This window comes from Schistocerca cancellata, chromosome 11 (genome assembly GCF_023864275.1).
Source record: "Schistocerca cancellata isolate TAMUIC-IGC-003103 chromosome 11, iqSchCanc2.1, whole genome shotgun sequence".
Lineage (NCBI taxonomy): Eukaryota > Metazoa > Arthropoda > Insecta > Orthoptera > Acrididae > Schistocerca > Schistocerca cancellata.
Genome location: NC_064636.1, coordinates 161,783,376 through 161,808,115, shown reverse-complemented (window position 1 = coordinate 161,808,115; position 24,740 = coordinate 161,783,376).

The window sequence follows — 24,740 nt, the reverse complement described above, 5'->3', positions numbered from 1 at the left end:
CTGCATCTCTCGCTGCCTCACATTGACGAATTAACACAGAAATTGCGTCGCTATGAAATACTATGGGTTCAATGACGTCTCCTTCTAAATCGAGGAACGTTACTGTGGGAACCACAGGATTTTCTTTTGGGATACGAGTATCTCCTTTCCGATGCACTATTCCTTCTGTACTGCATCTCTCGCTCCCTCACACTGACGAATTAACACAGAAATTGCGTCGCTATGAAATACAATGTGTTATAGGAATTCTCCTTCTGAATCGAGCAACGATTCTATGGAAACGATAGGATTTTCTTATGGGATACGAGTATCTCCTTTCCGATGCACTATTCCTTCTTTACTGCATCTCTCGCTCCCCCACATTGACGAATTAACACAGAAATTGCGTCGCTATGAAATACTATGTGTTATAGGAATTCTATTTCTAAATCGAGGAACGTTTCTATGGGAACGACAGGTTTTTCTTTTGGGATACGAGTATCTCCTTTCCGATGCACTATTCCTTCATTACTGCATCTCTCGCTCCCTCGCATTGACGAATTAACAGAGAAATTGCGTCGCTATGAAATACTATGGGTTCAATGACGTCTCCTTCTATACCGAGTAACATTTCTATGGAAACGACATAATTTTCTTTTGAGATACCAGTATCTGCTTTCCGATGCATTATTCCTTCTTTACAGCATCTCTCGCTCCCCCACATTGACGAATTAAAACAGAAATTGCGTCGCTATGAAATACTATGGGTTAAAAGAATTCTCCTTCTACATCGAGGAACGTTTCTATGGAAACGAAAGGATTTTCTTTTGGGATAGGAGTATTTCCTTTCCGATGCACTATTCCTTCTTTACTGCATCTCTCGCTCTCTGATATTGACGAATTAACAGAGAAATTGCGTCGCTATGAAATACTATGGGTTATAGGAATTGTCCTTCTAAATCGAGCAACGATTCTATGGAAACGACAGGATTTTCTTTTGGGATACGAGTATCTCCTTTCCGATGCACTATTCCTTCTTTACTGCAACTCTCGCTCCCTCACATTGACGAATTTACACAGAAATTGCGTCGCTATGAAATACTATGGGTTATAGGAATTCTCCTTCTAAATCGAGGAACGTTTCTATGGAAACGACAGGATTGTCTTTTGGGATACGAGTATCTGCATTTCGATGCACTATTCATTCTTTACTGCATCTCTTGCTCCCTCACATTGACGAATGTACACACACATTGCGTCGCTATGAAATACTATGGTTTATAGGAAATCTCCTTCTAAATCGAGGAACGTTTCTATGGGAACGACAGGATTTTCTTTTGGGATACGATTATCTCTTTTCCGATGCACCATTCCCTCTCTATTGCATCTCTCCCTCCCTAACATTGACGAATTAACACAGAAATTGCGTCGCTATGAAATACTATGGGTTATAGGAATTCTCCTTCTAAATCGAGGAACGTTCCTATGGAAACGACAGGATTTTCTTTTGGGATACGAGTATCTCCTTTCAAATGCACTATTCCTTCTTTACTGCTACACTCGCTCCCTCACATTGACGAATTAACACCGAAATTGCGTCGCTATGAAATACTATGGGTTATAGGAATTCTCCTTCTAAATCGAGGAATATTTCTATGGAAACGACAGAATTTTCTTTTGGGATACGGGTATCTCCTTTCCGATGCACTATTCCTTCTTTACTGCTACTCTCGCTCCCTCACATTGACGAATTAACACAGAAATTGCGTCGCTATGAAATACTATGGGTTATAGGAATTCTCCTTCTAAATCGAGGAAGGTTTCTATGCAAACGACATGATTTTCTTTTGGGATACGAGTTTCTCCTTTCCGATGCACTATTCCTTCTTTACTGCATTTCTCGCTCCCTCTTATTGACGAATTAACACAGAAATTGCGTCGCTATGAAATACTATGGGTTATAGGAATTCTCCTTCTAAATCGAGGAACGTTTCTATGGAAACGACAGGAATGTCTTTTGGGATACGAGTATCTGCTTTTCGATGCACTATTCATTCTTTACTGCATCTCTCGCTCCCTCACATTTACGAATTGACACAGAAATTACGTCGCTATGAAACACTATGCGTTATAGGAATTCTCCTTCTAAATCGATTTACTTTTCTATGGAAACGACAGGATTTTCTTTTGGGATACGAGTATCTGCTTTTCGATGCACTATTCCTTCTTTACTGCATCTCTCGCTCCCTCACATTGACGAATTATCACAGAAATTGCGTCGCTATGATATACTATGGGTTATAGGAATTCTCCTTCTAAATCGAGGAACGTTTCTATGGAAGCGACAGAATTTTCTTTTGGGATACGAGTATCTCCTTTCCAATGCACTATTCGTTCTTTACTGCATCTCTCGCTCCCTCACATTGACGAATTAACACAGAAATTGCGTCGCTATGAAATACTATTGGTTATAGGAATTCTCCTTCTAAATCGAGGAATGTATCTATGGAAACGACAGGATTTTCTTTTGGGATACGAGTATCTCCTTTTCGATGCACTATTAGTTCTGTACTGCATCTCTCACTCCCTCACATTGACGAATTTACACAGAAATTGCGTCGCTATGAAATACTATGGGTTATAGGAGTTTTCCTTCTAAATCGAGGAACGTTTCTATGGAAACTACAGGATTTTCTTTTGGGATACGAGTATCTCCTTTCCGATGCACTATTCCTTCTTTACTGCATCTCTCGCTCCCTCTTATTGACGAAATAACACAGAAATTGCGTCGCTACGAAATACTATGGGTTATAGGAATTCTCCTTCTAAATCGAGGATCGTTTCTATGGAAACGACAGGATTGTCTTTTGGGATACGATTATCTCCTTTCCGATGCACTATTCCTTCTTTACTGCATCTCTCGCTCCCTCACATCGACGAATTAACACAGAAATTGCGTCGCTATGAAATACTATGGGTTATAGGAATTCTCCTTCTAAATCGAGGAACGTTTCTATGCAAACGACAGGATTTTCTTTTGGGATACGAGTATCTCCTTTTCGATGCACTATTCATTCTTTACTGCATCTCTTACTCCCTCACATTGAGGAATTTACACAGACATTGCGTCGCTATGAAATACTATGGGTTATAGGAATTCTCCTTCTAAATAGAGGAACGTTTCTATGGAAACGAAGGGATTTTCTTTTGGGATACGATTATCTCCTTTCCGATGCACTATTCCTTCTTTACTGCATCTCTCTCTCCATAACATTGACGAATGAACACAGAAATTGCGTTGCTATGAAATACTATGGGTTATAGGAATACTCCTTCTAAATCGAGGAACGTTACTATGGAAACGACAGGATTTTCTTTTGGGATACGAGTATCTCCTTTCCGATGCACTATTCCTTTTTTACTGCATCTCTCGTTCCCACACATTTAAGAATTAACACAGAAATTGCGTCGCTATGAAACACTATGGGTTATAGGAATTCTCCTTCTAAATCGAGGAACGTTTCTATGGAAACGACAGGATTTTCTTTTGGGATACGAGTATCTACTTTTCGATGCACTATTCCTTCTTTACTGCATCTCTCGCTCCCTAACATTGACGAATTAACACAGAAATTGCGTCGCTATGAAATACTATGGGTTATAGGATTCTCCTTCTAAATCGAGGAACGTTTCTATGGAAACGACAGGATTTTCTATTGGGATACGAGTATCTCCTTTTCGATGCACTATTCCTTCTTTACTGCATCTCTCGCTCCTCACAATGACGAATTATCACAGAAATTGCGTCGCTATGAAATACTATGGGTTATAGGAATTCTCCTTCTAAATCGTTTCTATGGAAACGACAGGTTTTTCTTTTGGGATACGAGTATGTTTTTTCCAATGCACTATTCGTTCTTTACTGCATCTCTCGCTCCCTCTTATTGACGAATTAACACGGAAATTGCGTCGCTATGAAATACTATGGGTTATAGGAATTCTCCTTCTAAATCGAGGAATGTTTCTATGGAAACAACAGGATTTTCTTTTGGGATACGAGTATCTCCTTTTCGATGCACTATTCCTTCTTTACTGCATCTCTCGCTCCCTCACATTGACGAATTAACACCGAAATTGCGTCGCTATGAAATACTATGGGTTATAGGAATTCTCCTTCTAAATCGAGGAACGTTTCTATGGAAACGACAGAATTTTCTTTTGGGATACGAGTATCTCCTTTCCGATGCACTATTCCTTCTTTACTGCAACTGTCGCTCCCTCACATTGACGAATTAACACCGAAATTGCGTCGCTATGAAATACTATGGGTTATAGGAATTCTCCTTCTAAATCGAGGAACGTTTCTATGGAAACAACAGGATTTTCTTTTGGGATACGAGTATCTCCTTTCCGATGCACTATTCCTTCTTTACTGCAACTGTCGCTCCCTCACATTGACGAATTAACACGGAAATTGCGTCGCTATGAAATACTATGGGTTATAGGAATTCTCCTTCTAAATCGAGGAACGTTTCTATGGAAACAACAGGATTTTCTTTTGGGATACGAGTATCTCCTTTTCGATGCACTATTCCTTCTTAATGCATCTCTCGCTCCCTCACATTGACGAATTAACACGGAAATTGCGTCGCTATGAAATACTATTGGTTATAGGAATTCTCCTTCTAAATCGAGGAACGTTTCTATGGAAACAACAGGATTTTCTTTTGGGATACGAGTATCTCCTTTTCGATGCACTATTCCTTCTTTACTGCATCTCTCGCTCCCTCACATTGACGAATTAACACCGAAATTGCGTCGCAATGAAATACTATGGGTTATAGGAATTCTCCTTCTAAATCGAGGAACGTTTCTATGGAAACGACAGAATTTTCTTTTGGGATACGAGTATCTCCTTTCCGATGCACAATTCCTTCTTTACTGCAACTGTCGCTCCCTCACATTGACGAATTAACACAGAAATTGCGTCGCTATGAAATACTATGGGTTATAGGAAATCTCCTTCTAAATCGAGGAACGTTTCTGTGGAAATGACAGGAATGTCTTTTGGGATTCGAGTATCTGCTTTTCGATGCACTATTCTTCTTTACTGCATCTATTGCTCCCTCACATTGACGAATTTACACAGAAATTGCATCGCTATGAAATACTATGGGTTATAGGAATTCTCCTTCTAAATCGAGGAACGTTTCTATGGAAACGACAGTGTTTTCTTTTGGGATACGATTATCTCCTTTTCGATGCACTATTCCTTCTTCACTGCATCTCTCGCTCCCTAATATTGACGAATTAACACAGTAATTGCGTCGCTATAAAATACTATGGGTTATAGGAATTCTCCTTCTAAATCGAGGAACGTTTCTATGGAAACGACAGAATTTTCTTTTGGGATACGAGTATCTCCTTTCCGATGCACTATTCCTTCTTTACTGCAACTGTCGCTCCCTCACATTGACGAATTAACACGGAAATTGCGTCGCTATGAAATACTATGGGTTATAGGAATTCTCCTTCTAAATCGAGGAACGTTTCTATGGAAACGACAGAATTTTCTTTTGGGATACGATTATCTCCTTTTCGATGCACTATTCCTTCTTTACTGCATCTCTCGCTCCCTCACATTGACGAATTAACACCGAAATTGCGTCGCTATGAAATACTATGGGTTATAGGAATTCTCCTTCTAAATCGAGGAACGTTTCTATGGAAACGACAGAATTTTCTTTTGGGATACGAGTATCTCCTTTCCGATGCACTATTCCTTCTTTACTGCAACTGTCGCTCCCTCACATTGACGAATTAACACGGAAATTGCGTCGCTATGAAATACTATTGGTTATAGGAATTCTCCTTCTAAATCGAGGAACGTTTCTATGGAAACGACAGTGTTTTCTTTTGGGATACGAGTATCTCCTTTCCGATGCACTATTCCTTCTTTACTGCATCTCTCGCTCCCTAATATTGACGAATTAACACCGAAATTGCGTCGCTATGAAATACTATGGGTTATAGGAAATCTCCTTCTAAATCGAGGAACGTTTCTATGGAAACGACAGAATTTTCTTTTGGGATACGAGTTTTTCCTTTCCGATGCACTATTCCTTCTTTACTGCAACTGTCGCTCCCTCACATTGACGAATTAACACGGAAATTGCATCGCTATGAAATACTATGGGTTATAGGAATTCTCCTTCTAAATCGAGGAACGTTTCTATGGAAACGACAGTGTTTTCTTTTGGGATACGATTATCTCCTTTTCGATGCACTATTCCTTCTTTACTGCATCTCTCGCTCCCTAATATTGACGAATTAACACAGTAATTGCGTCGCTATAAAATACTATGGGTTATAGGAATTCTCCTTCTAAATCGAGGAACGTTTCTATGGAAACGACAGAATTTTCTTTTGGGATACGAGTATCTCCTTTCCGATGCACTATTCCTTCTTTACTGCAACTGTCGCTCCCTCACATTGACGAATTAATACCGAAATTGCGTCGCTATGAAATACTATGAGTTATAGGAATTCTCCTTCTAAATCGAGGAACGTTTCTATGGAAACGACAGAATTTTCTTTTGGGATACGATTATCTCCTTTTCGATGCACTATTCCTTCTTTACTGCATCTCTCGCTCCCTCACATTGACGAATTAACACCGAAATTGCGTCGCTATGAAATACTATGGGTTATAGGAATTCTCCTTCTAAATCGAGGAACGTTTCTATGGAAACGACAGAATTTTCTTTTGGGATACGAGTATCTCCTTTCCGATGCACTATTCCTTCTTTACTGCAACTGTCGCTCCCTCACATTGACGAATTAACACGGAAATTGCGTCGCTATGAAATACTATGGGTTATAGGAATTCTCCTTCTAAATCGAGGAACGTTTCTATGGAAACAACAGGATTTTCTTTTGGGATACGGGTATCTCCTTTTCGATGCACTATTCCTTCTTTACTGCATCTCTCGCTCCCTCACATTGACGAATTAACACGGAAATTGCGTCGCTATGAAATACTATTGGTTATAGGAATTCTCCTTCTAAATCGAGGAACGTTTCTATGGAAACAACAGGATTTTCTTTTGGGATACGAGTATCTCCTTTTCGATGCACTATTCCTTCTTTACTGCATCTCTCGCTCCCTCACATTGACGAATTAACACCGAAATTGCGTCGCTATGAAATACTATGGGTTATAGGAATTCTCCTTCTAAATCGAGGAACGTTTCTATGGAAACGACAGAATTTTCTTTTGGGATACGAGTATCTCCTTTCCGATGCACTATTCCTTCTTTACTGCAACTGTCGCTCCCTCACATTGACGAATTAACACAGAAATTGCGTCGCTATGAAATACTATGGGTTATAGGAAATCTCCTTCTAAATCGAGGAACGTTTCTATGGAAATGACAGGAATGTCTTTTGGGATTCGAGTATCTGCTTTTCGATGCACTATTCTTCTTTACTGCATCTATTGCTCCGCTATATATATGAAATACTATGGGTTATAGGAATTCTCCTTCTAAATCGAGGAACGTTTCTATGGAAACGACAGTGTTTTCATTTGGGATACGATTATCTCCTTTTCGATGCACTATTCCTTCTTTACTGCATCTCTCGCTCCCTAATATTGACGAATTAACACAGTAATTGCGTCGCTATAAAATACTATGGGTTATAGGAATTCTCCTTTTAAATCGAGGAACGTTTCTATGGAAACTAGAGGATTTTCTTTTGGGATACGAGTATCTCCTTTCCGATGCACTATTCCTTCTTTACTGCATCTCTCGCTCCCTCTTATTGACGAATTAACACAGAAATTGCGTCGCTATGGAATACCATTGGTTATAGGAGTTCTCCTTCTAAATCGAGGAACGTTTCTATGGAAACGACAGGATTTTCTTTTGGGATACGAGTATCTCCTTTCCGATGCTCTATTCCTTCTTTACTACATCTCTCGCTCCCTCTTATTGACGAATTAACACAGAAATTGCGTCGCTATGAAATACTATGTGTTATAGGAATTCTCCTTCTAAATCGAGGAACGTTTCTATGGAAACGACAGGATTGTCTTTTGGGATACGAGTATCTCTTTTTCGATGCACTATTCATTTTTTACTGCATCTCTTGCTCCCTCACATTGACGAATTTACACAGACATTGCGTCGCTATGAAATACCATGGGTTATAGGAATTCTCCTTCTAAATCGAGGAACGTTTCTATGGAATCGACAGGATGTTCTTTTGGGATACGAGTATCTCCTTTTCGATGCACTATTCCTTATTTACTGCATCTCTCTCTCCCTAACATTGACGAATTAACACAGAAATTGTGTCGCTATGAAATACTATGGGTTATAGGAATTCTCCTTCTAAATCGAGGAACGTTTCTATGGAAACGACAGGATTTTCTTTTGGGATACGAGTATCTCCTTTCCGATGCAATATTCCTTCTTTACTGCATCTCTCGCTCCCACACATTTAAGAATTGACACAGAAAATGCGTCGCTATGAAACACTATGGGTTATAGGAATTCTCCTTCTAAATCGAGGAACGTTTCTATGGAAACGACAGGATGTTCTTTTGGGATACGAGTATCTCCTTTTCGATGCACTATTCCTTATTTACTGCATCTCTCGGTCCCTCACATTGACGAATTAACACCGAAATTGCGTCGCTATGAAATACTATGGGTTATAGGAATTCTCCTTCTAAATCGAGGAACGTTTCTATGGAATCGACAGAATTTTCTTTTGGGATACGTGTATCTCCTTTCCGATGCACAATTCCTTCTTTACTGCAACTCTCGCTCCCTCACATTGACGAATTAACACAGAAATTGCGTCGCTATGAAATACTAATTGTTATAGGAATTCTCCTTCTAAATCGAGGAACGTTTCTATGCAAACGACAGGATTTTCTTTTGGGATACGAGTATCTCCTTTCCGATGCACTATTCCTTCTTTACTACATCTCTCGCTCCCTCTTATTGACGAATTATCACAGAAATTGCGTCGCTATGAAATACTATGGGATATAGGAATTCTCCTTCTAAATCGAGGATCGTTTGTATGGAAACGACAGGATTGTCTTTTGGGATACGATTATCTCCTTTCCGATGCACTATTCCTTCTTTACTGCATCTCTCGCTCCCTCACATCGACGAATTAACACAGAAATTGCGTCGCTATGAAATACTATGGGTTATAGGAATTCTCCTTCTAAATCGAGGAACGTTTCTATGCAAACGACAGGATTTTCTTTTGGGATACGAGTATCTCCTTTTCGATGCACTATTCTTTCTTTACTGCATCTCTTACTCCCTCACATTGAGGAATTTACACAGACATTGCGTCGCTATGAAATACTATGGGTTATAGGAATTCTCCTTCTAAATCGAGGAACGTTTCTATGGAAACGACGGGATTTTCTTTTGGGATACGATTATCTCCTTTCTGATGCACTATTCCTTCTTTACTGCATCTCTCTCTCCCTAACATTGACGAATGAACACAGAAATTGCGTCGCTATGAAATACTATGGGTTATAGGAATTCTCCTTCTAAATCGAGGAACGTTTCTATGGAAACGACATTATTTTCTTTTGGGATACGAGTATCTCCTTTCCGATGCACTATTCCTTCTTTACTGCATCTCTCGTTCCCACACATTTAAGAATTAACACAGAAATTGCGTCGCTATGAAACACTATGGGTTATAGGAATTCTCCTTCTAAATCGAGGAACGTTTCTATGGAAACGACAGGATTTTCTTTTGGGATACGAGTATCTACTTTTCGATGCACTATTCCTTCTTTACTGCATCTCTCGCTCCCTCACATTGACGAATTATCACAGAAATTGCGTCGCTATGTAATACTATGGGTTATAGGATTCTCCTTCTAAATCGAGGAACGTTTCTATGGAAACGACAGGATTTTCTATTGGGATACGAGTATCTCCTTTTCGATGCACTATTCCTTCTTTACTGCATCTCTCGCTCCCTCACAACGACGAATTATCACAGAAATTGCGTCGCTATGAATTACTATGGGTTATAGGAATTCTCCTTCTAAATCGTTTCTATGGAAACGACAGGTTTTTCTTTTGGGATACGAGTATGTTTTTTCCAATGCACTATTCGTTCTTTACTGCATCTCTCGCTCCCTCTTATTGACGAATTAAGACGGAAATTGCGTCGCTATGAAATACTATTGGTTATAGGAATTCTCCTTCTAAATCGAGGAACGTTTCTATGGAAACGACAGGATTTTCTTTTGGGATACGAGTATCTCCTTTTCGATGCACTATTCCTTCTTTACTGCATCTCTCGCTCCCTCACATTGACGAATTAACACCGAAATTTCGTCGCTATGAAATACTATGGGTTATAGGAATTCTCCTTCTAAATCGAGGAACGTTTCTATGGAAACGACAGAATTTTCTTTTGGGATACGAGTATCTCCTTTCCGATGTACTATTCCTTCTTTACTGCAACTGTCGCTCCCTCACATTGACGAATTAACACAGAAATTGCGTCGCTATGAAATACTATGGGTTATAGGAAATCTCCTTCTAAATCGAGGAACGTATCTATGGAAATGACAGGAATGTCTTTTGGGATTCGAGTATCTGCTTTTCGATGCACTATTCTTCTTTACTGCATCTATTGCTCCCTCTCATTGACGAATTTACACAGAAATTGCATCGCTATGAAATACTATGGGTTATAGGAATTCTCCTTCTAAATCGAGGAACGTTTCTATGGAAACGACAGTGTTTTCTTTTGGGATACGATTATCTCCTTTTCGATGCACTATTCCTTCTTTACTGCATCTCTCGCTCCCTAATATTGACGAATTAACACAGTAATTGCGTCGCTATGAAATACTATGGGTTATAGGAATTCTCCTTTTAAATCGAGGAACGTTTCTATGGAAACTAGAGGATTTTCTTCTGGGATATGAGTATCTCCTTTCCGATGCACTATTCCTTCTTTACTGCATCTCTCGCTCCCTCTTATTGACGAATTAACACAGAAATTGCGTCGCTATGGAATACTATGGGTTATAGGAGTTCTCCTTGTAAATCGAGGAACGTTTCTATGTAAACGACAGGATTTCTTTTGGGATACGAGTATCTCCTTTTCGATGCACTATTCCTTCTTTACAGCATCTCTCGCTCCGTCACATTGACGAATAAACACAGAAATTGAGTCGCTATGAAATACTATGTGTAATAGGAATTCTCCTTCTAAATCGAAATACGTTTCTATGGAAACGACAGGATTATCTTTTGGGATACGAGTATCTCCTTTTCACAGCACTTTTCATTCATTACTACATCTCTTGCTCCCTCACATTGACGAATTTACACAGAAATTGCGTCGCTATGAAATACTATGGTTTATACGAATTCTCCTTCGAAATCGAGGAACGTTTCTATGGAAACGACAGGATTTTCTTTTGGGATACGATTATCTCCTTTCCGATGCACTATTCCTTCTTTACTGCATCTCTCGCTCCCTAACATTGACGAATTAACACAGAAATTTCGTCGCTATGAAATACTATGGGTTATAGGAATTCCCCTTCTAAATCGAGGAACGTTTCTATGGAAACGACAGGATTTTCTTTTGGGATACGAGTATCTTTTTTCCAAAGCACTATTCGTTCTTTACTGCATCTCTCGCTTCCTCACATTGAGGAATTAACACAGAAATTGCGTCGCTATAAAATACTATTGGTTATAGGAATTCTCCATCTAAATCGAGGAACGTTTCTATGGAAACGACAGGATTTTCTTTTGGGATACGAGTATCTCCTTTTCGATGCACTATTCCTTCTTTACTGCATCTCTCGCTCCCTCACATTGACGAATTAACACCGAAATTGCGTCGCTATGAAATACTATGGGTTATAGGAATTCTCCTTCTAAATCGAGGAACGTTTCTATGGAAACGACAGAATTTTCTTTTGGGATACGAGTATCTCCTTTCCGATGCACTATTCCTTCTTTACTGCAACTGTCGCTCCCTCACATTGACGAATTAACACAGAAATTGCGTCGCTATGAAATACTATGGGTTATAGGAAATCTCCTTCTAAATCGAGGAACGTATCTATGGAAATGACAGGAATGTCTTTTGGGATTCGAGTATCTGCTTTTCGATGCACTATTCTTCTTTACTGCATCTATTGCCCCCTCACATTGACGAATTTACACAGAAATTGCATCGCTATGAAATACTATGGGTTATAGGAATTCTCCTTCTAAATCGAGGAACGTTTCTATGGAAACGACAGTGTTTTCTTTTGGGATACGATTATCTCCTTTTCGATGCACTATTCCTTCTTTACTGCATCTCTCGCTCCCTAATATTGACGAATTAACACAGTAATTGCGTCGCTATGAAATACTATGGGTTATAGGAATTCTCCCTTTAAATCGAGGAACGTTTCTATGGAAACTAGAGGATTTTCTTCTGGGATATGAGTATCTCCTTTCCGATGCACTATTCCTTCATTACTGCATCTCTCGCTCCCTCTTATTGACGAATTAACACAGAAATTGCATCGCTATGGAATACTATGGGTTATAGGAGTTCTCCTTGTAAATCGAGGAACGTTTCTATGTAAACGACAGGATTTCTTTTGGGATACGAGTATCTCCTTTTCGATGCACTATTCCTTCTTTACAGCATCTCTCGCTCCGTCACATTGACGAATAAACACAGAAATTGAGTCGCTATGAAATACTATGTGTTATAGGAATTCTCCTTCTAAATCGAAATACGTTTCTATGGAAACGACAGGATTATCTTTTGGGATACGAGTATCTCCTTTTCACTGCACTTTTCATTCATTACTACATCTCCTGCTCCCTCACATTGACGAATTTACACAGAAATTGCGTCGCTATGAAATACTATGGTTTATACGAATTCTCCTTCGAAATCGAGGAACGTTTCTATGGAAACGACAGGATTTTCTTTTGGGATACGATTATCTCCTTTCCGATGCACTATTCCTTCTTTACTGCATCTCTCGCTCCCTAACATTGACGAATTAACACAGAAATTTCGTCGCTATGAAATACTATGGGTTATAGGAATTCCCCTTCTAAATCGAGGAACGTTTCTATGGAAACGACAGGATTTTCTTTTGGGATACGAGTATCTTTTTTCCAATGCACTATTCGTTCTTTACTGCATCTCTCGCTTCCTCACATTGACGAATTAACACAGAAATTGCGTCGCTATAAAATACTATTGGTTATAAGAATTCTCCTTCGAAATCGAGGAACGTTTCTATGGAAACGACAGGATTTTCTTTTGGGATACGAGTAATTCCTTTTCGATGCACTATTCATTCTTTACTGCATCTCTCGCTCCCTCACATTGACGAATAAACACCGCAATTGCGTCGCTATGAAATACTATGGGTTATAGGAATTCTCCATCTAAATCGAGGAACGTTTCTGTGCAAACAACAGGATTTTGTTTTGGGATACGAGTTTCTCCTTTTCGATGCACTATTCCTTCTTTACTGCATTTCTCGCTCCCTCTTAATGACGAATTAACACAGAAATAGCCTCGCTATGAAATACTATGGGTTATAGTAATTCTCCTTCTAAATCGAGGAACGTTTCTATGGAAAAGACAGGATTTTCTTTTGGGATACGATTATCTCCTTTCCGATGCACTATTCCTTCTTTACTGCATCTCTCGCTCCCTAACATTGACGAATTAACACAGAAATTGCGTCGCTATGAAATACTATGGGTTATAGGAATTCTCCTTCTAAATCGAGGAACGTTTCTATGGAAACGACAGGATTTTCTTTTGGGATACGAGTATCTCCTTTCCGATGCACTATTCTTTCTTTACTGAATCTCTCGCTCCCTCACATTTACGAATTGACACAGAAATTGCGTCGCTATGAAACACTATGGGTTATGGGAATTCTCCTTCTAAATCGAGGAACGTTTCTATGGAAACGACAGGATTTTCTTTTGGGATACGAGTATCTCCTTTTCGATGCACTATTCCTTCTTTACTGCAACTATCGCTCCCTCACATTGACGAATTAACACAGAAATTGCGTCGCTATGAAATACTATGGGTTATAGGAATTCTCCTTCTAAATCGAGGAACGTTTCTATGCAAACGACAGGATTTTCTTTTGGGATACGAGTTTCTCCTTTCCGAAGCACTATTCCTTCCATACTGCATTTCTCGCTCCCTCTTATTGACAAATTAACACAGAAATTGCGTCGCTATGAAATACTATGGGTTATAGGAATTCTCCTTCTAAATCGAGGAGCGTTTCTATGGAAACGACAGGATTGTCTTTTGGGATACGAGTATCCGCTTTTCGATGCACTATTCATTCTTTACTGCATCCCTTGCTCCCTCACATTGACGAATTTACACCGAAATTGCGTCGCTATGAAATACTATGCGTTATAGGAATTCTCCTTCTAAATCGAGGAACGTTCCTATGGAAACGACAGGATTTTCTTTTGGGATACGAGTATCTCCTTTCCGATGCACTATTACTTCTTTACTGCATCTCTCGCTCCCTCATATTGACGAATTAACACAGAAATTTCGTCGCTATGGAATACTATGGGTTATAGGAATTCTCCTTGTAAATCGAGGAACCTTTCTATGTAAACGACAGGATTTCTTTTGGGATACGAGTATCTCCTTTCCGATGCACTATTCCTTCTTTACCGCATCTCTCGCTCCCTCACATTTACGAATTAACACTGTAATTGCGTCGCTATGAAATACTATGTGTTATAGGAATTCTCCTTCTAAATCGAGGAACGTTTCTATGGAAACTACAGGATTTTCTTTTGGGATACGAGTGACTCCTTTCCAATGCACTATTCTTTCTTTACTGCATCTCTCGCTCCCTCACATTGACGAATTAACACAGAAATTGCGTCGCTATGAAATACTATTTGTTATACGAATTCTCCTTCTAAATCGAGGAACGTTTCTATGGTAACGACAGGATTTTCTTTTGGGATACGAGTATCTCCGCTTCGATGCACTATTCCTTCTTTACTGCATCTCTCGCTCCCTCACATTGAGGAATTATCACAGAAATTGCGTCGCTATGAAATACTATGTGTTATAAAAATTCTCCTTCTAAATCGAGGAACGTTTCTATGGAAACTACAGGATTTTCTTTTGGGATACGAGTGACTCCTTTCCAATGCACTATTCTTTCTTTACTGCATCTCTCGCTCCCTCACATTGACGAATTAACACAGAAATTGCGTCGCTATGAAATACTATTGGTTATAGGAATTCTCCTTCTAAATCGAGGATCGTTTCTATGGAAACGACAGGATTTTCTTTTGGGATACGAGTATTTCCCTTTCGATGCAGTATTCCTTCCTTACTGCATCTCTCACTCCCTCACATTGTCGAATTTACACAGAAATTGCGTCGCTATGGCATACTATGAGTTATAGTAGTTTTCCTTCTAAATCGAGGAACGTTTCTATGGAAACTACAAGATTTTCTTTTGGGATACGAGTATCTCCTTTGCGATGCACTATTCCTTCTTAACTGCATCTCTCGCTCCTTCTTATTGACGAATTAACATAGAAATTCCGTCGCTATGGAATACTATGTGTTATAGGAATTCTCCTTGTAAATCGAGGAACGTTTCTATGTAAACGACAGGATTTGTTTTGGGATACGAGTATCTCCTTTGCGATGCACTATTCCTTCATTACAGCATCTCTCGCTCCCTCACATTGACGAATAAACACAGAAATTGCATCGCTATGAAATACTATGGGTTATAGGAATTCTCCTTCTAAATCGCGGAACGTTTCTATGGAAATGACAGGATTGTCTTTTGGGATACGAGTAATTCCTTTTCGATGCACTATTCCTTCTTTACTGCATCTCTCGCTCCCTCACATTGACGAATTAACACAGAAATTGCGTCGCTTTGAAATCCTATTGGTTATAGGAATTCTACTTCTAAATCGAGGAACGTTTCTATGGAAACGACAGGATTTTCTTTTGGGATACGAGTATCTCCCTTTCGATGCACTATTCCTTCTTTACTGCATCTCTCGCTCCCTCACATTGACGAATTTACAAAGTAATTGCGTCGCTATGAAATACTATGGGTTATAGGAATTCTCCTTCTAAATCCAGGAACGTTTCTATGGAATCGACAGGATTTTCTTTTGGGATACGAGTATCCCCTTTCCGATGCACTATTCCTTCTTTACTGCATCTCTCGCTCCCTCACACTGATGAATTAACAAAGAAATTGCGTCGCTATGAAATACTATGGGTTATAGGAATTTTCCTTCTAAATCGATGAACGTTTCTATGGAAACGACAGGATTTTCTTTTGTAATACGAGTATCTCCTTTCCGATGAACTATTCCTTCTCTACTGCTTCTCTCGCTCCCTCACATTTACGAATTGACACAGAAATTGCGTCGCCATGAAACACTATGGGTTATAGGAATTCTCCTTCTAAATCGAGGAACGTTTCTATGGAAACGACAGGATTTTCTTTTGGGATACGAGTATCTCCTTTTCGATGCACTATTCCTTCTTTACTGCATCTCTCGCTCCCTCACATTGACGAATTTACAAAGTAATTGCGTCGCTATGAAATACTATGGGTTATAGGAATTCTCCTTCTAAATCGAGGAACGTTTCTATGGAATCGACAGGATTTTCTTTTGGGATACGAGTATCTCCTTTCCGATGCACTATTCGTTCTATACTGCATCTCTCGCTCCCTCACATTGACGAATTAACACAGAAATTGCGTCGCTATGAAATACTATGGGTTATAGGAATTCTCCTTCTAAGTCGAGGAACGTTTCTATGCAAACGACAGGATTTTCTTTTGGGATACGAGTATCTCCTTTTCGATGCACTATTCCTTCTTTACTGCATCTCTCGCTCCCTCACATTGACGAATTTACACAGTAATTGCGTCGCTATGAAATACTATGGGTTATAGGAATTCTCCTTCTAAATCGAGGAACGTTTCTATGGAATCGACAGGATTTTCTTTTGGGATACGAGTATCTCCTTTCCGATGCGCTATTCCTTCTTTACTGCATCTCTCGCTCCCTCTAATTGACGAATTAACACAGGAATTGCGTCGCTATGAAATACTATGGGTTATAGGAATTCTCCTTCTAAATCGAGGAACGTTTCTATGGAAACGGCAGGAATGTCTTTTGGGATACGAGTATCTGCTTTTCGATGCACTATTCATTCTTTACTGCATCTCTTGCTCCCTCACATTGACGAATGTACACAGAAATTGCGTCGCTATGACATACTATGGGTTATAGGAATTATCCTTCTAAATCGAGGAACGTTTCTATGTAAACGACAGGATTTCTTTTGGGATACGAGTATCTCCTTTTCGATGCACTATTCCTTCTTTACAGCATCTCTCGCTCCCTCACATTGACGAATAAACACAGAAATTGCGTCGCTATGAAATACTATGGGTTATAGGAATTCTCCTTCTAAATCGCGGAACGTTTCTATGGAAACAACAGGATTGTTTTTTGGGATACGAGTATCTCCTTTTCGATGCACTATTCCTTCTTTACTGCAACTCTCGCTCCCTCACATTGACGAATTAACACAGAAATTGCGTCGCTATGAAATACTATTTGTTATACGAATTCTCCTTCTAAATCGAGGAACGTTTCTATGGTAACGACAGGATTTTCTTTTGGGATACGAGTATCCCCTTTTCGATGCACTATTCCTTCTTTACTGCATCTCTCACTCCCTCACATTGACGAATTTACACAGAAATTGCGTCGCTATGAAATACTATGGGTTATAGGTGTTTTCCTTCTAAATCGATGAACGTTTTTATGGAAACTACAAGATTTTCTTTTGGGATACGAGTATATCTTTTCCGATGCACTATTCCTTCTTTACTGCATCTCTCGCTCCTTCTTATTGACGAATTAACACAGAAATTGCGTCGCTATGGAATACTATGGGTTATAGGAATTCTCTTTGTAAATCGAGGAACGTTTCTATGGAAACGACAGGATTTTCTTTTGGGATACGAGTATCTCCTTTTCGATGCACTATTCCTTCTTTACAGCATCTCTCGCTCCCTCACATTGACGAATTAACACAGAAATTGCGTCGCTATGAAGTACTATGGGTTATAGTAATTCTCCTTCTAAATCGCGGAACGTTTCTATGGAAACGACAGGATTGTCTTTTGGGATACGAGTATCTCCTTTTCGATGTACTATTCCTTCTTTACTGCATCTCTCGCTCCCTCACATTGACGAATTAACACAGAAATTGCGTCGCTATGAAATACTATGTGTTATAGGAATTCTCCCTCTAAATCGAGGAACGTTTCTATGGAAACTACAGGAATTTCTTTTGGAATACGAGTATCTCCTTTTCGATGCACTATTCCTTCATTACAGCATCTCTCGCTTCCACCATTGACGAATTAACACAGAAATTGCGTCGCCATGAAATACTATGGGTTATAGGAATTCTCCATCTCAATCGAGGAACGTTTCCATGGAAACGACAGGATTTTCTTTTAGGATACGAGTATCTCCTTTCCGATGCACTATTCCTTCTTCACTGCATCTCCCGCACGCTCACACTGACGAATTAACACAGAAATTGCGTCGCAATGAAATACTATGGGTTATAGGAATTTTCCTTCTAAATCGAGGAACGTTTCTATGGAAACGACAGGATTTTCTTTAGGGATACGACTATCTCCTTTCCCATGCACTATTCCTTCTCTACTGCTTCTCTCGCTCCCTCACATTTACGAATTGACACAGAAATTGCGTCGCCATGAAACAGTATGGGTTATAGGAATTCTCCTTCTAAATCGAGGAACGTTTCTATGGAAACGACAGGATTTTCTTTTGGGATACGAGTATCTCCTTTTCGATGCACTATTCCTTCTTTACTGCATCTCTCGCTCCCTCACATTGACGAATTTACAAAGTAATTGCGTCGCTATGAAATACTATGTGTTATAGGAATTCTCCTTCTAAATCGAGGAACTTTTCTATGCCAACGACAAGATTTTCTTTTGGGATACGAGTATCTCCTTTCCGATGCACTATTCCTTCTTTACTGCATCTCTCGCTCCCTCTTATTGACGAATTAATACAGAAATTGCGTCGCTATGAAATAGTATGGGTTATAGGAATTCTCCTTCTAAATCGAGGAACGTTTCTATGGAAACGACAGGATTGTCTTTTGGGATACGAGTATCTCCTTTTCGATGCACTATTCCTTCTTTACTGCATCTCTCGCTCCCTAACATTGACGAATTATCACAGAAATTGCATCGCTATGAAATACTATGCGTTATAGGAATTCTCCTATTAAATCGTGGAACGTTTCTATGGAAACGACAGGATTTTCTTTTGGGATACGAGTATCTCCTTTCCGATGCACTATTCCTTCTTTACGGCATCTCTCGCACCCTCACATTGACGAATTAACACAGAAATAGCGTCGCTATGAAATACTATTGGTTATAGGAATTCTCCTTCTAAATCGAGGAACGTTTCTATGGAAAGGACAGGATTTTCTTTTGGGATACGAGTATCTCCTTTTCGATGCACTATTCCTTCTTTACTGCATCTCTCACTCCCTCACATTGACGAATTTACACAGAAATTGCGTCGCTATGAAATACTATGGGTTATCGGAGTTTTCCTTCTAAATCGATGAACGTTTCTATGGAAACTACAAGATTTTCTTTTGGGATACTAGTATCTCCTTTCCGATGCACTATTCCTTCTTTACTGCATCTCTCGCTCCTTCTTATTGACGAATTAACACAGAAATTGCGTCGCTATGAAATACTATGGGTTATAGGAATTCTCCTTCTAAATCGCGGAAGGTTTCTATGGAAACAACAGGATTGTCTTTTGGGATACGAGTATCTCCTTTTCGATGCACTATTCATTCTTTACTGCACCTCTCGCTCCCTAACATTGACGAATGAACACAGAAATTGCGTCGCTATGAAATACTATGTGTTATAGGAATTCTCCTATTAAATCGTGGAACGTTTCTATGGAAACGACAGGATTTTCTTTTGGGATACGAGTATCTCCTTTCCGATTCACTATTCCTTCTTTACTGCATCTTTCGCTCCCTCACATTGACGAATTAACACAGAAATTGCGTCGCTATGAAATACTATGTGTTATAGGAATTCTCCCTCTAAATCGAGGAACGTTTCTATGGAAACGACAGGATTTTCTTTTGGGTTACGAGTATCTCCTTTTCGATGCACTATTCCTTCTTTACTGCATCTCTCGCTTCCTCACATTGACGAATTAACACAGAAATTGCATCGCCATGAAATACTATGGGTTATAGGAATTATCCTTCTCAATCGAGGAACGTTTCCATGGAAACGACAGGATATTCTTTTAGGATACGAGTATCTCCTTTCCGATGCACTATTCCTTTTTTACTGCATCTCCCGCACGCTCACATTGACGAATTAACACAGAAATTGCGTCGCAATGAAATACTATGCGTTATAGGAATTCTCCTTCTAAATCGAGGAACGTTTCTATGCCAACGACAAGATTTTCTTTTGGGATACGAGTATCTCCTTTCCGATGCACTATTCCTTCTTTACTGCATCTCTCGCTCCCTCTTATTGACGAATTAACACAGAAATTGCGTCGCTATGAATACTATGGGTTATAGGAATTCTCCTTCTAAATCGAGGAACGTTTCTATGGAAACGACAGGATTGTCTTTTGGGATACGAGTATCTCCTTTCCGATTCACTATTCCTTCTTTACTGCATCTCTCGCTCTCTCACATTGACGAATTAACACAGAAATTGCGTCGCTATGAAATACTATGTGTTATAGGAATTCTCCCTCTAAATCGAGGAACGTTTCTATGGAAACGACAGGATTTTCTTTTGGGTTACGAGTATCTCCTTTTCGATGCACTATTCCTTCTTTACTGCATCTCTCGCTTCCTCACATTGACGAATTAACACAGAAATTGCATCGCCATGAAATACTATGGGTTATAGGAATTATCCTTCTCAATCGAGGAACGTTTCCATGGAAACGACAGGATATTCTTTTAGGATACGAGTATCTCCTTTCCGATGCACTATTCCTTTTTTACTGCATCTCCCGCACGCTCACATTGACGAATTAACACAGAAATTGCGTCGCAATGAAATACTATGATTTATAGGAATTTTCCTTCTAAATCGAGGAACGTTTCTATGGAAACGACAGGATTTTCTTTTGGGATACGAGTATCTCCTTTCCGATGCACTATTCCTTCTCTACTACATCTCTCGCTCCCTCACATTTACGAACTGACACAAAAATTGAGTCGCCATGATACACTATGGGTTATGGAATTCTCCTTCTAAATCGAGGAACGTTTCTATGGAAACGACAGGATTTTCTTTTGGGATACGATTATCTCCTTTACGACGCACTATTCCTTTTTTACTGCATCTCTCGCTCCCTCACATTGACGAATTAACACAAAAATTGCGTCGCTATGAAATACTATGGGTTATAGGAATTCTCCTTCTAAATCGAGGAACGTTCCTATAGAAACGACAGGATTTTCTTATGGGATACGAGTATCTCCTTTCCGATGCACGATTCGTTCTTTACAGCATCTCTCGCTCCCTCACATTGACGAATTAACACAGAAATTGCGTCGCTGTGAAATACTATGGGTTATAGGAATTCTCCTTCTAAATCGAGGAACGTTTCTATGCAAACGACAGGATTTTCTTTGGGATACGAGTATCTCCTTTCCGATGCACTATTCCTTCTTTGCTGCTTCTCTCGCTCCCTCAGATAGACGAATTTACATAGACATTGCGTCGCTATGAAATACTATGGGTTATAGGAATTCTCCGTCTAAATTGAGGAACGTTTTTATGGAAACGACAGGATTTTCTTTTGGGATACGAGTATCTCCTTTCCGATGCACTATTCATTCTTTACTGCATCTCTCGCTCCCTCCCATTTACGAATTAACACAAAAATTGCGTCGCTATGAAATACTATGGGTTATAGGAATTCTCCTTCTAAATCGAGGAACGTTCCTATAGAAACGACAGGATTTTCTTATGGGATACGAGTATCTCCTTTCCGATGCACTATTCGTTCTTTACAGCATCTCTCGCTCCCTCACATTGACGAATTAACACAGAAATTGCGTCGCTGTGAAATACTATGGGTTATAGGAATTCTCCTTCTAAATCGAGGAACGTTTCTATGCAAACGACAGGATTTTCTTTGGGATACGAGTATCTCCTTTCCGATGCACTATTCCTTCTTTGCTGCTTCTCTCGCTCCCTCAGATAGACGAATTTACATAGACATTGCGTCGCTATGAAATACTATGGGTTATAGGAATTCTCCTTCTAAATCGAGGTATGTTTCTATGGAAACGACAGGATTTTCTTTTGGGATACGAGTATCTCCTTTCTGATGCACTATTCCTTCTTTACTGCATCTCTCGCTCATTCTTATTGACGAATTAACACAGAAATATCATCGCTATGAAATACTATTTGTTATAGGAATTCTCCTTCTAAATCTAGGAACGTTTGTATGGAAACGACAGGATTGTCTTTTGGGATACGAGTATCTCCTTTTCGATGCACGATTCATTCTTTGCTGCATCTCTTGCTCCCTCACATTGACGAATTCACACAGAAATTGCGTCGCTATGAAATACTATGGGTTATAGGAATTCTCCTTCTAAATCGGGGAACGTTTCTATGGAAACGACAGGATTTTCTTTTGGGATACGATTATCTCCTTTCCGATGCACTATTCCTTCTTTACTGCATATCTCGCTCATTCTTATTGACGAATTAACACAGAAATATCATCGCTATGAAATACTATTTGTTATAGGAATTCTCCTTCTAAATCTAGGAACGTTTGTATGGAAACGACAGGATTGTCTTTTGGGATACGAGTATCTCCTTTTCGATGCACGATTCATTCTTTGCTGCATCTCTTGCTCCCTCACATTGACGAATTCACACAGAAATTGCGTCGCTATGAAATACTATGGGTTATAGGAATTCTCCTTCTAAATCGGGGAACGTTTCTATGGAAACGACAGGATTTTCTTTTGGGATACGATTATCTCCTTTCCGATGCACTATTCCTTCTTCACTGCATCTCTCGCTCCCTAACATTGACGAATTAACACAGAAATTGCGTCGCTATGAAATACTATGGGTTATAGGAGTTTTCCTTCTAAATCGTGAAACGTTTCTATGGAAGCGACAGGATTTTCTCTTGGGATACGTTTATCTCCTTTCCGATGCACTATTCCTTCTTTACTGCATCTCTCGCTCCCTCACATTTACGAATTGACAACGAAATTGCGTCGCTATGAAACACTATGGGTTATAGGAAATCTCCCTCTAAATCGAGGAACGTTTCTATTGAAACGACAGGATTTTCTTTTGGGATACGAGTATCTCCTTTTCGATGCACTAATCCTTCTTTACTGCATCTCTCGCTCCCCCACATTGACGAATTATCACAGAAATTGCGTCGCTATGAAATACTATGGGTTATAGGAATTCTCCTTCTAAATCGAGGAACGTTTCTATGGAAACGAAAGGATTTTCTTTTGGGATACGAGTATCTCCTTTCCAATGCACTATTCCTTCTTTACTGCATCTCTCGCTCCCTCACATTGACGAATTATCACAGAAATTGCATCGCTATGAAATACTATGGGTTATAGGAATTCTCCTTCTAAATCGAGGAACGTTTCCATGGAAACGACAGGATTTTCTTTTGGGATACGAGTATCTCCTTTTCGATGCACTATTCCTGCTTTACTACATCTCTCGCTCCCTCACATTGACTAATTATCACAGAAATTGCGTCGCTATGAAATACTATGGATTATAGGAATTCTACTTCTAAATCGAGGAAAGTTTCTATGCAAACGACAGGATTTTCTTTTGGGATACGAGTTTCTCCTTTCCGAAGCACTATTCCTTCTTTACTGCATTTCTCGCTCCCTCTTATTGACAAATTAACACAGAAATTGCGTCGCTATGAAATACTAAGGGTTATAGGAATTCTCCTTGTAAATCGAGGAGCGTTTCTATGGAAACGACAGGATTGTCTTTTGGGATACGAGTATCCGCTTTTCGATGCACTATTCATTCTTTACTGCATCTCTTGCTCCCTCACATTGACGAATTTACACAGAAATTGCGTCGCTATGAAATACTATGGGTTATAGGAATTCTCCTTCTAAATCGAGGAACGTTTCTATGGAAACGACAGGATTTTCTTTTAGGATACGATTATCGCCTTTCCGATGCACTATTCCTTCTTTACTGCATCTCTCGGTCCCTAAAATTGACGAATTAACACAGAAATTGCGTCGCTATGAAATACTATGAGTTATAGGAATTCTCCTTCTAAATCGAGGAACGTTTCTATGGAAACGACAGGATTTTCTTTTGGGATACGAGTATCTCCTTTCCGATGCACTATTCGTTCTTTACTGCATCTCTCGCTCCCTCACATTTACGAATTGACACAGAAATTGCGTCACTATGAAACACTATGGGTTATAGGAATTCTGCTTCTAAATCGAGGAACGTTTCTATGTAAGCGACAGGATTTTCTTTTGGGATACGAGTATCTGTTTTC